Source organism: Condylura cristata, unplaced genomic scaffold (assembly GCF_000260355.1).
Source record: "Condylura cristata isolate star-nosed mole 26May11 unplaced genomic scaffold, ConCri1.0 scaffold00039, whole genome shotgun sequence".
NCBI classification, from domain to species: domain Eukaryota; kingdom Metazoa; phylum Chordata; class Mammalia; order Eulipotyphla; family Talpidae; genus Condylura; species Condylura cristata.
The window spans coordinates 1,443,606-1,457,307 of NW_004567140.1; positions in this window are offsets into that span (position 1 = coordinate 1,443,606).

Sequence of the window (13,702 nt, forward strand, 5' to 3'; positions counted from 1 at the left end):
ATGTATTTAGGGGTGCATGAGTTGGGAGGTAACTGTCTCCTGTCTGGTCTTGGGCAACATCTGTGATCCGACCCCAGAATCTACACTGGTATTTGGCACCGATGGGTTTCGCTATATGCATTATATATGCACAAACCTTAGGAACATTTTTCACTAATGTAATTATTTTTCAGAGAATTCACTCTGGAAGACATAGAGTTCAGTGATTTCCAATTTTATCTCACCTTCAGAAACAGTTTCGACTGAAACCCTTTCATGAGAAAGAACAGACAGTTCAATATGTGAGCAAATGTGCCCAGAGCTGTCCTGCTTGATTTTGGGAGAGGTCTAGCACCTCCACTTGCACTGGTTCCTTCACATCACCCTTCTGGAGGGCTGGAAGGGGCAGAGTCCCAAATGTCACTTCACCAGCAGTGAAGCCCGAGACCTGAGAGCTCAAGGCCCAGGGCCCCATAACCAGAGGTGAGCGGCGCCTGGATTATACAAAGTCTCCACGTTCTCTGATCAGAGTGGCTTCCCTAACTCCAATTAGTTATTGAAAGGCGATTACTATCCTGCTGTCTCAGGAGTCTCCCTCAGGAAAGAAAAAGGTAGATGGACTTAAAGACTTATTTTTTACTAAATCCCACGGACTCAACTTTCGGGGCATGGAAAGTCATTTCGGCTTGTTGGTTATATTAATGACGATTTTCTTTTCTGGGCATGACAGAATCTCAGCATGAGCCCAGCCTTTAGGACGCTGTGAACATAGTTCACCAGAACGAGAACACGGTGGAGCCCCCAGTCAGACAACAAGAACTTGAGTTGTCAAAGCCACCCAATTCGTAGCCCGAGGCCATCGCTGCTCTGGGCTGACTGCTGTTCCCAACTTCCTGTGGGACGGTCTGTCCATTCTTCTCATTCTTTCCCGGCCTTCTGCTCAGGGGAAAGCCACATGGGTCAACCCCAAAGAGCCTGTCCCTGCTGAGTCAGTGCGGCGTCTCTGATCTCTCGCCAACTAGAGACTTCTCCCTGGCTTTAACCGCTGGGCTTCAGAGGGCCAGATTTGACACAAGAGCTTCATTCCTGAAAAACACAATCAAGCCGGGCACTTAGGGATGGCAGAACAGGTCTCCCCTACTGATTACACTGAGGGGACCCTTGTCCCTCAGGAAGCAGGAAATGGAGACCGGGTAGTTCCAGCTCAGCAACATTTGCTCTTCAGTCCTACCTTCTGGAAGCAAAGTTCTACTCAAACACAGAAGAGTATGTTTTTCGAAGAAGCCCTCTGACAAGTGAAGAAATCTTTCAGTGACCAAACAGTATCTGTTTGTGGAGTTACTCATTGTGAGGTGGCTCCGGGTAAGACAGGGGTATACCTGAAGAGGGCTTGCGCAGGTGTGGGGATGCAGTGACTGTGCCTTGGGGCTGGGAGGCAGGAGGGGCCGGGGAGGGAGGGATCCAGAATTAAAAGCCCCAGATAAGAATCAGGAGACCTGGATTTTAAAATTCACTACCCTGGATTGCATAAACCATGGACAATTTACTCTGTCTTCTGGAAGAATTTTGTGCAAAGGATGGAGTGTGGTCTCTGGAATTGCCTCAACCTTCTCTCACCCCATTCACTCCCGGAACAATGAACATTCTGGCGCTTTACAGCCAGGAGCGTCTCTGATTTCCTTAACTCTACTAAAGGAAAAAGATCTTCCACCTGATTAGCAGGTGACAATCACTCAAGATGCCTCAGATGAGGCATCCGGCAGAGTGGACAGAAGCCAATTTGTGGCTTGTGAAGAGCAGTGTCCACCCACACAAGCACGTTTTTCCTTTGGAAGGGATTAATTTAAAAGAAACACACACACACACACACACACACACACTCTCTCTCTTGTACACACCAAATAGTTCAGCTAAGTCACCTAGCCCCTGCCGCCGTTCCAGAGAGGCCGCTCCCTCGAGCCGAGCAAGCACCAAGCCAGAGGGACAAGGAGTCCACGGCCTCCGTTTCATCTGGCCCTGAGTGCCCAGGTCGTTGGAGGTCAGACTTCACTCCTTGATGCACCAGAAGCATAAAGAAGGTCATGGACGGCTCCAAGCCCTGGACACACCTAAAGAGGGCCAGGGCCGGACCCCAAAAGCTGCCTCCTACTAAAGTGAAATTTTGCTCTTTCCGGTCATGCACTTAAGAGCCCAGAGGAAGAACCAGTCCCCCGTGGCTGAGTCACTGTTGGTGGTAGTGGGGGGTTGGGGAGAAAATGCCACAGGGTTACTGTCAGTGGCGTTTCCTTCCCAGCCTCCCCTTATGCGTGGAGATGTAGAGGCAGGCCCGAGCTCCCGCTGCAGCACATCTTGTTAGTCAGACGGGTAAAGTTTTAAAGCAATGTGAGTGCCAAAAGCCTTGAGTAAAGTTGTGTTCTCAATTTCCTATTGCTTTAATGGCAATATGGATTCGTTAAAGCAATTTCATATTGCTTTAATGGCAATATGGATTCAGACTAGTTTCACTGAAAAAGAGACTTTGTTTTCCTGTGCAACCAACCAAGATAAAGGTTAGAGGCCCATTTACACCCCACAGATGAGTGGGTCGGAGGATGCTGTCCAGTCACCTCTGTGGCTTTATTGTATCAGAGTGGCTTTTCCGTGGTCTCTAATATGGAGGTTTTAACCACTGGGAAAAAAATTGAGATTGGTCCCCACCCCCTTAACTCCAGATTAAAAAGTCCCAGGCAGGGCCACCCAACATGGATCACTTACCCTTATCTATTCTTTTCAGAGATCTTCACAGAAGAGAGATGCTCACAGCAGTGTGTACCACTGTCTCCCTTTCCCTCAGTGCTTGCATATCTCCAGGTACCTCCCTATCTTTGGAAGCTTCCACATTTAGGCATTAGAACAGGGGTGTAGACAAAGTCCTATTTGTCATTTCATCTGTGATCAATTGAGAGTGACTATTCGCAAGTCTATTGTGAAGAATTCTGTGGCGTCCAGCGACTGAGAGCAGAGATTGATTAGTGATGTCTTCCACTGTGCTGGAAGGTAGAACAAAGGCACTCTGCCACACAGTTGTCATCCTAAAGGTGTGTTGGGGCACAGGTGTATCAGATAGAGATGCTGCTTCAGAGTCGAATGAAAGACAGATGGAGAGCTAATTACAACAGAGACAAGAGCCAGTGTCGTTGACAGGTCTGAGGAGAAGAGCTAGCACTGGAGGTAGAGGAACTGAGAAATAATTACATGAGCCCTATGTTTTCCCTCCAACTTATATACATGTCTTGTTATGTCTTCCTCATATTAGTATTGAAATGATAGCAATTGCCCACTAACACAAACCAGATAAATGTTTACCTCGAAGCGCTCTCTAAAAGATGGCTGGGTGCACTCCCCTGTGTTTATTTCTGCAACTGTAACCCACTAGAATTTACTGATGGTTGCTGTGTGCATTTTGTAATTGCATTTTATAAAATGCTTTTAAAAATGTTTTCATTAAAAAAAGTTTTTATTTTTACTTATTTATGCATACAAAAACTGGGGTGCAGGCCAGAGGTATGGGGGTGTGTGAAAGGATTCACCAGAGACAGAGTGGGAACAGAACAGGATGATCTACTGAAATACACTGCTGAGGGGCTCAGGAGACAGGAGAGATCTGCTGCACCATGTGGGTCACTCCTGTGCCTTGTGGTCCTGAACGAAGGCCACAGTGGCTGGCCATAGCTTGACAGCGCTTAGACTCACCCCTGTGCCACCAGGAAGGCCTGCATTATATATAAAGCTTAAAAGAACTGGTAAGAAATAATGGGATCTGTGTCACAGTCTGTCAAACTGACCCCGGCATTCCTCACTCTTGCCCCATCAGAAATCAGACTTGGGACGGTGGACTGAGCTTATGGGCCTCCAAATCCTATTTGACAACTCCGTTGATGAAGTGGCTGATGTGGGCCAGGCCTTCCTACAGTCCCGGGCACATTCTAGAGCTTATAAAGGATGACAAGAAAATGCCACGTCACTCACGTGCCGAGTACGTGAGAGTCGGTGCTACAAAATCTGTCAGCTAAGCAGAGCAGAGGCCTCGTACACTCTCATCCCATCCTCAAGCAGTAAGGCTGTTGCTGATCCTCTTTGGAACCTTGGGGAAGACATCAAGCTGGCTTCAGCTTTTTCCCTACTGTGGAGCTGATCCTGGCCCATTTCAGCCTTCACGCACTTTGGCTGAGTCACGAAAAATCGTGGGTTCAGACTGCTGGGTAGCAAAGTGCTGGAGCCATCTTGGGGTCCCACAGCTCTCAAAACCTATCCCAGCGACCAAGCTGGGCACAGAGTTCCCAAGAGTCCAGATGGTGCGAGCGGAGTGGGCAGGCGGTGCCGTGCAGGTGTGCGGTGCACATGGGCCAGAGACCTCTGTGGGCTTAGCCAAGCCCCAGAGCGTTTGGCCCCAGGCCCACTTTCCCCTTAACATTTGAAGCCGTGAGCGTTTTAAGGGGAATTTAATCCACATGTCTTTTATTCATTTTTATTCATTTGCATTTAGCTCTTAAAAATGTTGTTTCTAAAGAGGTGGTAGATGGCCAAGAATTTCCTTTTTCTTTGTTCTTTTCCTTCCTCCTCCTTGTCCTTATAAGTCTTCTTTCTTAGGAAAAAAAAAATTACTTCCCCTTTTTATTTGTCAAAATACCTAAGACGAAAGGTCTGAACTTGCTTGGAAGTTAGTACCCACTGATCCGAGCAAGCGCTAAGTGACTTCTTCCAGAGCGAAATCTATTTCGATGTTTGCTCTGTTGAAACCATCATGGAGAACACTCAAGACAGCGCTACTTACCCCAGTGCTACATGAGTCAGCTTGATGACTCACTCAAGGATGGGGGGAGGGGGGGAGAGCAGATGGCTGGAAGGATGCTCTTTAACATAGACTCTGCAAATTTGGGGTTAGCACACACATCTTCAGACCCTTGAGCTTTTTTTAAAAAAATAATATCATAGTTTGTTTTTACATCGTTTTGTGCCTTTTTCCATCTCAGTTGTAAACCCGTGGGCTTCCATCACCGAATCACCTGTGTGCCATCACCATAGTCCCGTGCTTTTCTCTCCTCCCAACGTTTTTGATCCCATCCCCCACCCCACCCCCGTAAAATGTCTCTGGTATATAGTTCATTATTATTATTATTATTTCCTCCCCCTGGTCCTTTATACTCCTGCTATGAGTGAAACCATCCGGTATTTTTCCTTTTCTTTGTGGCTAATTTCACTAAGCATGATTTTTTCCAGTCCCATCCATGCAAAAGACATGCATTTATTTATTTTTTGGTTGCTGAGTAATATTCCATTGTGTATATGGACCCCATCTTTAATCCAGTCATCTACTTTTGGGCATTTGGGCTGTTTCCATGTCTTTCCAATTGTGAATAAAGCAGCAATAAACATGGGGGGTGCAGGTGTCTTTTTGAATCAGTGTTTTTGTGTCTTTTGGGTAGATACCTAGGAGTGGGATTGCTGGCAGACCCTTGATCTTTTAAGGAGTTTTCCTCCCAGCATCACAGCTCTGGTCTCTGGATCCAAGTCAGCAGTGTCCTGGGTTACTGCTCGGAGTGGGTGACGGGGTTGTAAAGTGAGCAGGGCTCCCAGCTTGCATGTGGATGCTGGAAGGTGATTGCTGCCCATCTACCACAGGGTGTGAACAGCAAGGAAGGACCCAGTAAAGGCTGATGACTGTTTGACAGGGTGACCAGACCCTCCAATCAATGCTCCCCTCCACGGTCCCAAATAACAACTCTCCCTCCCAGCATGGAGAGGAGTAAGGGAGGAAGAGGCAAAGAACAGCACTGAAGGGCGCTTCCATCTTGGCACTGAGCTCCAGGGAGAGCTCCCTTCTGCCTTGTGCTTAACTTCCCAGCAAATAAAACATCATCCTTTCTCTTCTCTTGGGTCCCTCAGAGTCTGTAGATCAGAGGTCCAGCAACAGGAGGCACTCAGCTGGAATGCAGTTTTGGTGACTATCACTTTAGTCTGCCTTCCAGAAGACCTGGGGAAGCCCTTGGCTTTGGGGGTTCCTGTCACGAATTGAAACCTGAGACTTGAGCAGTTTCCATGAAGTAGTTTACTTTCCCGTGTTTTAGATGCAAACTCTTCCTCCAACTTGATTTACCTTGGGATTGGGAAAGAAGGCTGTTCTCAGAGCCAGGAGGCCTGACTCGGCAGCTGAGCTGAGGCTGTGGGTTACATCTCTGCTCCTGTACTCATTCTTATCATCTTTAAAATGGAGCCCCTGTACCCATAGACATTTTAAACTAAGCTGGCCCAGTTTTCTTCATTTCACAGTTGACCAAACTCATAGATACTCACAGTTAGACTATGTAAATTTGTAGACCTTTTAAGAAGACAGGAGGGCCAGTAGGTAGAGCCGGGGCTCCAGGTCTGACTGCCTGGGTTCAAATCCCACCTTAGTCAATGACGGGCTGTGTGACTTTATGCAAGTTACTTAACCTCTCTGAGCCTCCATTTTTCAATTTGAGAACGGTATCCTAATATCTACCTCATAGTTGTTAAGAAGAGATTCTGGTCAGTTTGGAACCGCTCTTGGGCCTGGAGGGGCCAGTGAGCATTCGCTTTTATTAAGGACCTTGCTTTATATGCCTCTGTGTAGAGTATCTCAGAAGCTCTTGTTAGGAGTCAAGAACATGCAAGGGTGTGCAAGTGGAATTTATCACGGCCTTATTCTGTGAGAGGCATAGGTTGGTTTTCACTTCTTCAAGGGTGGAAGAAGACACTTTTCTATTTTTTCCTTTCATGAAAGTCCCTGGTGGGGGATGAGCATAGGCTCCTGGGACTTATTTCAGAAGATTCAGAACAGCCCCCCACCCACCCTCTGCCTCACTCCCCCACCCGCGCGGGAGAAACACAGCTGATCCCTCTAGTCATTATCATCTTAATGTTCAAAATGACATTATGCCTAAAAGAAGGGCTTCATAAGTGATATCTGATTTTAGAAAGCTTCTAGCCATTGTATAAATGACAGATCTATAAAAGAAGACAAAAATGAATTTCAAATTAAAAAAATAATTCTATGTTTTTTATGGCAAGCTTAAAAAAATCTCGGAACAAGAGGAGGATGGTGAATCAGGAGCCGGGGGTGCTGAGCACTGCCTGGTGGGAGCAGGGGACCTGATACTGGGGTCGCCGTGTCCCTCAGAGGCTGGACGTGGCCGCCAGAGACAGCCCCAGCCCAGGGAACGGCAGCTTCGTTCTCTCCCTTGAGGCAGGCGAACAGCTCCTGTGACTGGCCTGGTAGGCCTCCATGGGGTTGACCAATGGCGCTGGGCCCTGAACATCTCAACCGACGCCTTTTCATTTGAGGCCTGCGTGTGGGGCACACACTAAAGCCGGGTAATTCCCTCTTCTGCTCAGAGACCTCTTAGGAGAAAAGTTGTCTTGAACTGCCCCCTCTGTCAGTGTGGTTAGGGGATCTCTAGTCCTGTGTGAAGGCCTGGGGACATCCCGAGGGAGGCCAGGTGGCAAACCAGGTCAGGGAGACCACAGACACAGGGGAGAAAGCAGGAAGGTGGTCTCCACCCCAAGCCTGCAGGTCGGCGGAGAGCCAAGCGGAGAGGCTGCACCTCTGTGGAGCCCTGCGACTCCAGGCAGGTCTTGCCAGGGTGAGCTTGCTCTATCCCGAAGCCAGACGGCTTCTTGTTGCAAGATCTGGGTTGGGTAGCGGGGCCAGGGAGCCTTGAACTTCTGAGTCCACCCGCTTCGCACCCCAAAGACCAAGAACCGCCAGTGGGCCACTGAGGCGGCCGGATGCCTTGCCACAGGTCTGTGGCAAGAGCCCTGATGGACTAAGAGGGAGTCAAATTAACCAGAATTGTGAAGCCGTGAAGGGAAGAAGAGGGGCCTGCAAATTTGTCATCAAAGTTTGCAGTTAAACCTCCTGGCTATGTTTTGATGTCATCTATTAAGCTGAGAGAGAGAGAAAAAAACGATGCGCCACCCCACTGCAGGGCTGAGCTGCATTCCTTAGGCTCGTGGTTTTCTGTTTCTCGTAACCCCAGTTATCCGGGGTGTCCATCACATGGGGGACGAGTGACCGAGAGTTCCATCTTTCCTTCGCTGTCTCCTTCTCAGTCACTTTTCCCTCCTTTGCCCGCTCCACGATCTCCTCTTCCTCCTTTCGCCCTCCCCTCCCCCCTTCCTTCTTCTCTGTTGCTTCTTTTAAATCACCGCTGTCCACCTGCCAGACACTTCCCCGGACCCTCCCGTCCTGTCCCAACAACAGCTTCCACTCCACAGCGTCCTCTCCATTTTACCCGTCACTCGAGGTTTCAGCATTTCCACAGACCACTGGGTGACCAGGCCACATGCCCACCCTGCCTCGGTGGTGCCCAGCCCCTACTCTCCACAAACAGCCTGGGGAGGGCACGCTTTGGGGAGCACCCTGCACACTGAGGGGCTTATGCAGATATGAATGAATGAACAGATGTTGAATCATCAGAGCCCTTGAAAATATATTTCTTGGGGGCCCTCCCTGGTGGCGCAGCGGGTTAAAGCACAGCCTGAGAAGCTAAAGCCACTTCTGCATGGGTTCAATCCCCGCCTGCCCCGGAGGTGACCACAGGGCGTGGCAGACCTCTCCTGACCCGCCCGCTGCTCCCCTCAGCAGTGGACTTCGTCGATCTGCCTGTTCTGTCTCTGGTGAAGCCTCTCACTGCCTGTACCCAAGCTCTATATGCATAAATAAATAAATCTAAAAAAAAAAAACCTATATTTTAAAAAAGATTTGTGCACACAGAACTGGGGTACAGGCCAGAGGTGCAGGGGTGGTGAGAGGCTTCACCAGTCAGAATAGGTTGACTGACGAAGTCCACTGCTGAGGGGAGCAGCGGGCGGGTCAGGAGAGGTCTGCCACGCCATGTGGTCACCTCAGGGGCAGGCGGGAATCAAACTCATGCGGAAGTGGCTTTAGCTTCTCAGTGCTGTGCTCTAACCCACTGCACCACCAGGGAGGGCCCTGAAAATATTTTTAAAATAGCAGAGGAGGGTAGAAAAGTCAGGTGGTTGGGGCCGAGCTACGTGCGCTTCTAACAACACAGTGAAAGCGTCTCCCCACCTCGGTCCTCCGTGGCTGTGGGTTAATTAGCAGGTGCGCTTGCTTCTGTAGACGGGACACCTCGTTATCCTGTCTCTTTTATTTCAGTCTGACATTTATGAAAGGTGAACAGATATCTTATCTGGAAGGGCGGCCTGCCACCGCGGGGCTCCCGCCGGCCTGCACAGAAATCCTTCTGGTGTTTGTTTTCCCGGGAGTCTACATTGCTGGCTCTTCGGGCAAGACTTTTTTACAACATGAAACTTGGGGCTGCAGATGGGAGGCAGCGATCTGGCAGCCCCATCAAAGCTGCACGGAGTGGTTCCCCGCCCTCCCCGGGGCCTGCTCTGACACGGGGCCAGCCGGGCAGCGGCCACAGATCCCCAGGGCCCCCTCCCCACGCACATGTGAGTTAAGGAGGGTCAAGTTCAGAGGGTCCTGGGCTCCGGTGGGGGCAGGAAGGCGCCCGCTAGCTGCTGTCCTGTTGCTTCCCGGCTGGCCGCCCCTTCTCAGGAGACTTCGACTCCTTTTATCCCCCAGTTCGGTGCTTCCCGTTTGTGTTCCGGGTGTCTCGATTTCTCTCCAGAGTGAGGGACTTTTCGTGGTTCTTGCTAATGGTAAAACTAGGTCCCATTTTTACTGAGTGTGGAAGACATGGCCAGCTCTGCTCTGAAGGCCTTGGCTTTCCACAGCCGTGTCCGGAAACGAGAAGGGGACTCTGACGCTGGGGAGCTGCTGGCTCTTGTGTAGTGAACACGGCCTCCCCCAGTCATCCCTCTTAGCAGCCCAAAGGAACACAGTTTCTGACTTGAACTATACTTCGCTGATGCTGACTTCTTTTTCATGATTTATTTATGCATACAAGGCCAGAGGCGCAGGGCTGAGAGGCTTCACCAGAGGCAGAGTGGGGAGCAGAACAGGCAGGTAGATGAAGTACACTGCTGAGGGGAGCAGCGGGGAGACAGGAGAGGTCTGCTGCGCCCTGTGGGTCACTCCCTGGCCTGGGATCGAACTCGTGCTGCAGTGGCTGCAGCAGCTTCACAGAGCAGAGACTAAACCCCTGCGCCACCAGGGAGGCCCTGAGAAAGCTGATTTTTAAAACTGGCTGAGCATCGACGTGCTGCCTCGTGGGTGCCAGGCCTGATTCTAGATGCCTCCTGTACCCTGGCCTTTGAGTCCCCACAGATGCCCTGAGGCGGGTGTTAGCTTTGTTCCTGGGAGGAAGTGGAACGTTCAAAAGTTGCCCAAATTCACACGGATACCAAGAAGGACGGATCTGAACCTGGTTGACCAGACCCCGGCGCTGGCCCGCTGTCTGCGGCTATGAAGAACCTTGAGAACTGCTCAGAGCTGTGACTCCTGGGAAGCCCAGGCAGGAACTTCTGCCCCAGGCCCAATGCTGTCTTGAAGTGACTGGGCGTGTCCTGGGGCGTGTCTCTGTTGGAATCTCCCCCCACCGCTGCTCAGCGGGGACTCCCAAGGGTCACACTCAGAGTGGCCCAAGGCAGAGGCAGGGTGGAGTGGCGCTTCACTTCCTGTGCCCCCTGGCTGGGCTCAGGGGTGTCTAGAAAGCTGTTAGAACACAGCTTCTGGGTGTATCTCTGAAGGTGTTTTGGGAAGAGACTGGCTTTTAAATCTGAGGCCGGAGACCTTCCGGAGGGGGGTGGGAGTGGCAGTGGGGATGTCCACAGAGGCCCTCACGGAACAAACAGGCAGTGAACAGGCAAGTCTGCACGCTGGAGCCGAGACGTCTTTCTCCTTGTGCTCCGACGAGGCGCCCTGGCCCTGCAGACAGCACCTTTCCCTGGTGCTCCATTCTATGTCCTGTGTGGGCGGTTTCTGCCGAAGACCCGCGGAAGCAGCAAGAGGCCTGAAGCACAGCCGGCTCGCGCTGCCTGGATTGGAAGGAGGCGCCCGTCCTCGCCTGCAGTCTGAACTCAGCCTCACCGAGGCTGGGCCCAAGAAGAGCCTCTGGTCTTGTGAGGCTGAGCAGTCTCCAGCGCGTGAAGCTGTCAAGAGAGCATGCCACTCAGCTCGTCAGACCCAGAAGTGGAGCAGCTTTCTGTAACCCAGCCACAGGCTGGAGAACGCCTTGCTCTTGCCTACAGTCACTCTAGGATCCGTCAGCCTAAGGCTGTTTCCTGCCTCTGGGAAATGCATGACCTGGTTAGCTCCACCGCCCTCCTCACTCGGACTGTACCTCTGCTTCAGGCAGAGGTTTGGAAAAAAGAAAACAAGAAAGACTGCATTGGAGACAGACCTCAGGAGGATGGTTCTAGGTGTAGATTTGAGTAAGTCGTCTGGCCTTTCCAAACTTTCATTATCCAGGGGGGTGACAGCAGCCGCTGCACCCCTTTTATCAGCGCCCGATAGAGGGATGGGGCTTTCAGGGCCCCAGAGTCTGGATGTGGCTGGACGGTACAGGCCCACACCCTCCCTGAAGCACCGCCCTGACCCCAAGATTTAGGGGCGCCTTTGTTTCCTTCCATGTCAAATAGGAAGCAGGGTGGATGTGAGGGTTAAGGAAGCTGCTAGGCAAAGTCCGTAGAAAAGCCACGTCCTTACAGCAGTGAGGAGTATGTGTTACTGTCAGAATTAGTCAGGCTGGTCTTCAAAACTGCCCTTTGTAGGGCAGAGAAGAGCAGCTGGCTTCTCTTTGCTGTGGGGAAAGTTGAGGGTGAGCAGGTAGGTGACTGGGCCAGGATCAGGCTTCAGAGGGCTCCCTGCTTTCTGCTCCTGCCTGGTGCTCAGCAGGACTGCTGATGAGGTGGAGCCCGTCTGGGGAGGGCCGCCCGCCAGGCTGTGTGTGTGCGAGAACCCCATCTCCTCTCCCACATCCTGGTCAGGATACCAGGAGCTAAGACTATCCTCCGACTTAAAGGAGATAATGTTTTCCAAGCCGTTGAAATAACTGGCCCCTCTCACTCATGGAATAAAGAGAAAGCTGAAAGGCAAGCCCTGGCTCCCTGACCCCAGTCCAGGTTCTCGGTCAGACCTGTTCCTGGGTGTTGGGGGGTCTGTGTGAGAACAGGAGGGCTGGGCAGGGGGCTGAGTCCAGGTCCCATGATGCACCTGGAACCAGCTGTCCAGGGCTCAAGCTCTGCCGCCAGCAAGATCGCAGGCCTGGCGGGTCCCAACACTCACACAGGAGTGGGTCCAAAGGCGGGTGGGTGGGTGGGGTGCACCGGGAGGCCTGGGGAATGAAGCCCCGACTTCCCTGACTTGATGCTCAGTCACTACGAGTGTCGTAACTTCCAGGCAGAGGCGAGAGGGCAGGAGAGTGTCTTCAACATGCATGTTTACCCGGTTTCCTCCAGCCCCCTCGGTCAGCAGCATCCTGGTCCTCCGTTCCCATGATCCTCAGCGCTGCCCACGTGCTCTCAAAGCCTCAGTCCCGCCTGCTTCCTCGGTGCCAACACTCTGCTTCCTCCCTTTGTTCGCCTGGTCACAGAGCCCTTAAAGGAATGACTGCTCCCAGGACACGGGCCTCGGCGCTGCAGAGAGCGCGGGAAGCGCTCAAAAATGACAGCGTCCCGCCAGCGGATACACAGCGTAGGGCCCGGAGCACAAACATGGCGAGAGCTTGGGCTTTCTGGGCCAGCATTTCCTTCTTAGTGGCCAGAACTATGTGCTCCCACCAGGAACCTGGGGCGGGGGGGAGTGCGGGGTGGGGTCAGCCTCCCACTTCCCTCCAGTCCAGTCAGTCCAGCCAGACCTGTCCACTCCACTCCAGAGTATTTGGGTCCATGCCCAAGCCCCTATCAACATTCCCTTCGAGGTCTTCTTCACCTGGTGCCCACCTGCTTCCAACCGATTTTTCTCAGGGGACAGCAGAGCCCTGCTTTCATAGCCAATTCTTGGCTGCAGGGCGGCCCTGGTGGCGCAGGGGTTGAGGCTCAGTGCTATGAAGGTATCCCCAGCCCCTGCGGCCTGAGATCGATCCCCGGCCAGGGAGGGACCCACAGGGCGCAGCAGACCTCTCCTGTCTCCCCGCTGCTCCCCTCAGCAGTTTGTTTCAGCCCATCTGCCTGTTCTGCTCCCCACTCTGTCTCTGGGGAATCTTCCCACCCTCCCCCCGGCCCCCTGCACCTCTGGCCTGTACCCCACCCCAGTGCTTGCATGCATAAATAAATCTTTAAAAAGAAATTCTTTGCTGCAATGCCCTAACCTCAGCTTTCCAATGCTTCTGAGTCGAATTCCTTCATGGAATTTCTAGCTCTTGTAGCCCTTCTTTCCTCGCCTCCGCTGTCTTATCTCACTGCTTCCTCAGTTCCTCCAGTTGCTCCGGGCCTCTGTAGGAGCAGCGCCCTTCCTTGTACTCGTGACTCACCTCCCTCCTCACCCTGTCCTTTGTCTCCCTACTAATCTGTCTGGCTTCCAGTGAATGGCATCGTCCCTGGTGAGCCACCTCTGACACCTGAGCCGGGGTCAAGTTCCTGGTTAAAAGCATTTGCGGTAGTTGTTCCTTTCATCACATTTGTAATTAGGGTGATTAATCATCCCAGTTTGCCAGGACTGAGGATGCAGGATGGCAATGAAAACGCCAGGAAAGGCCTGGTCAAATTGACACAAGTTGATTGCTCTACCTGTAGTATATAATTCAATTATTCAATATCTGCTCACAAGATTAAGCATCATGAGGGCAAGGGG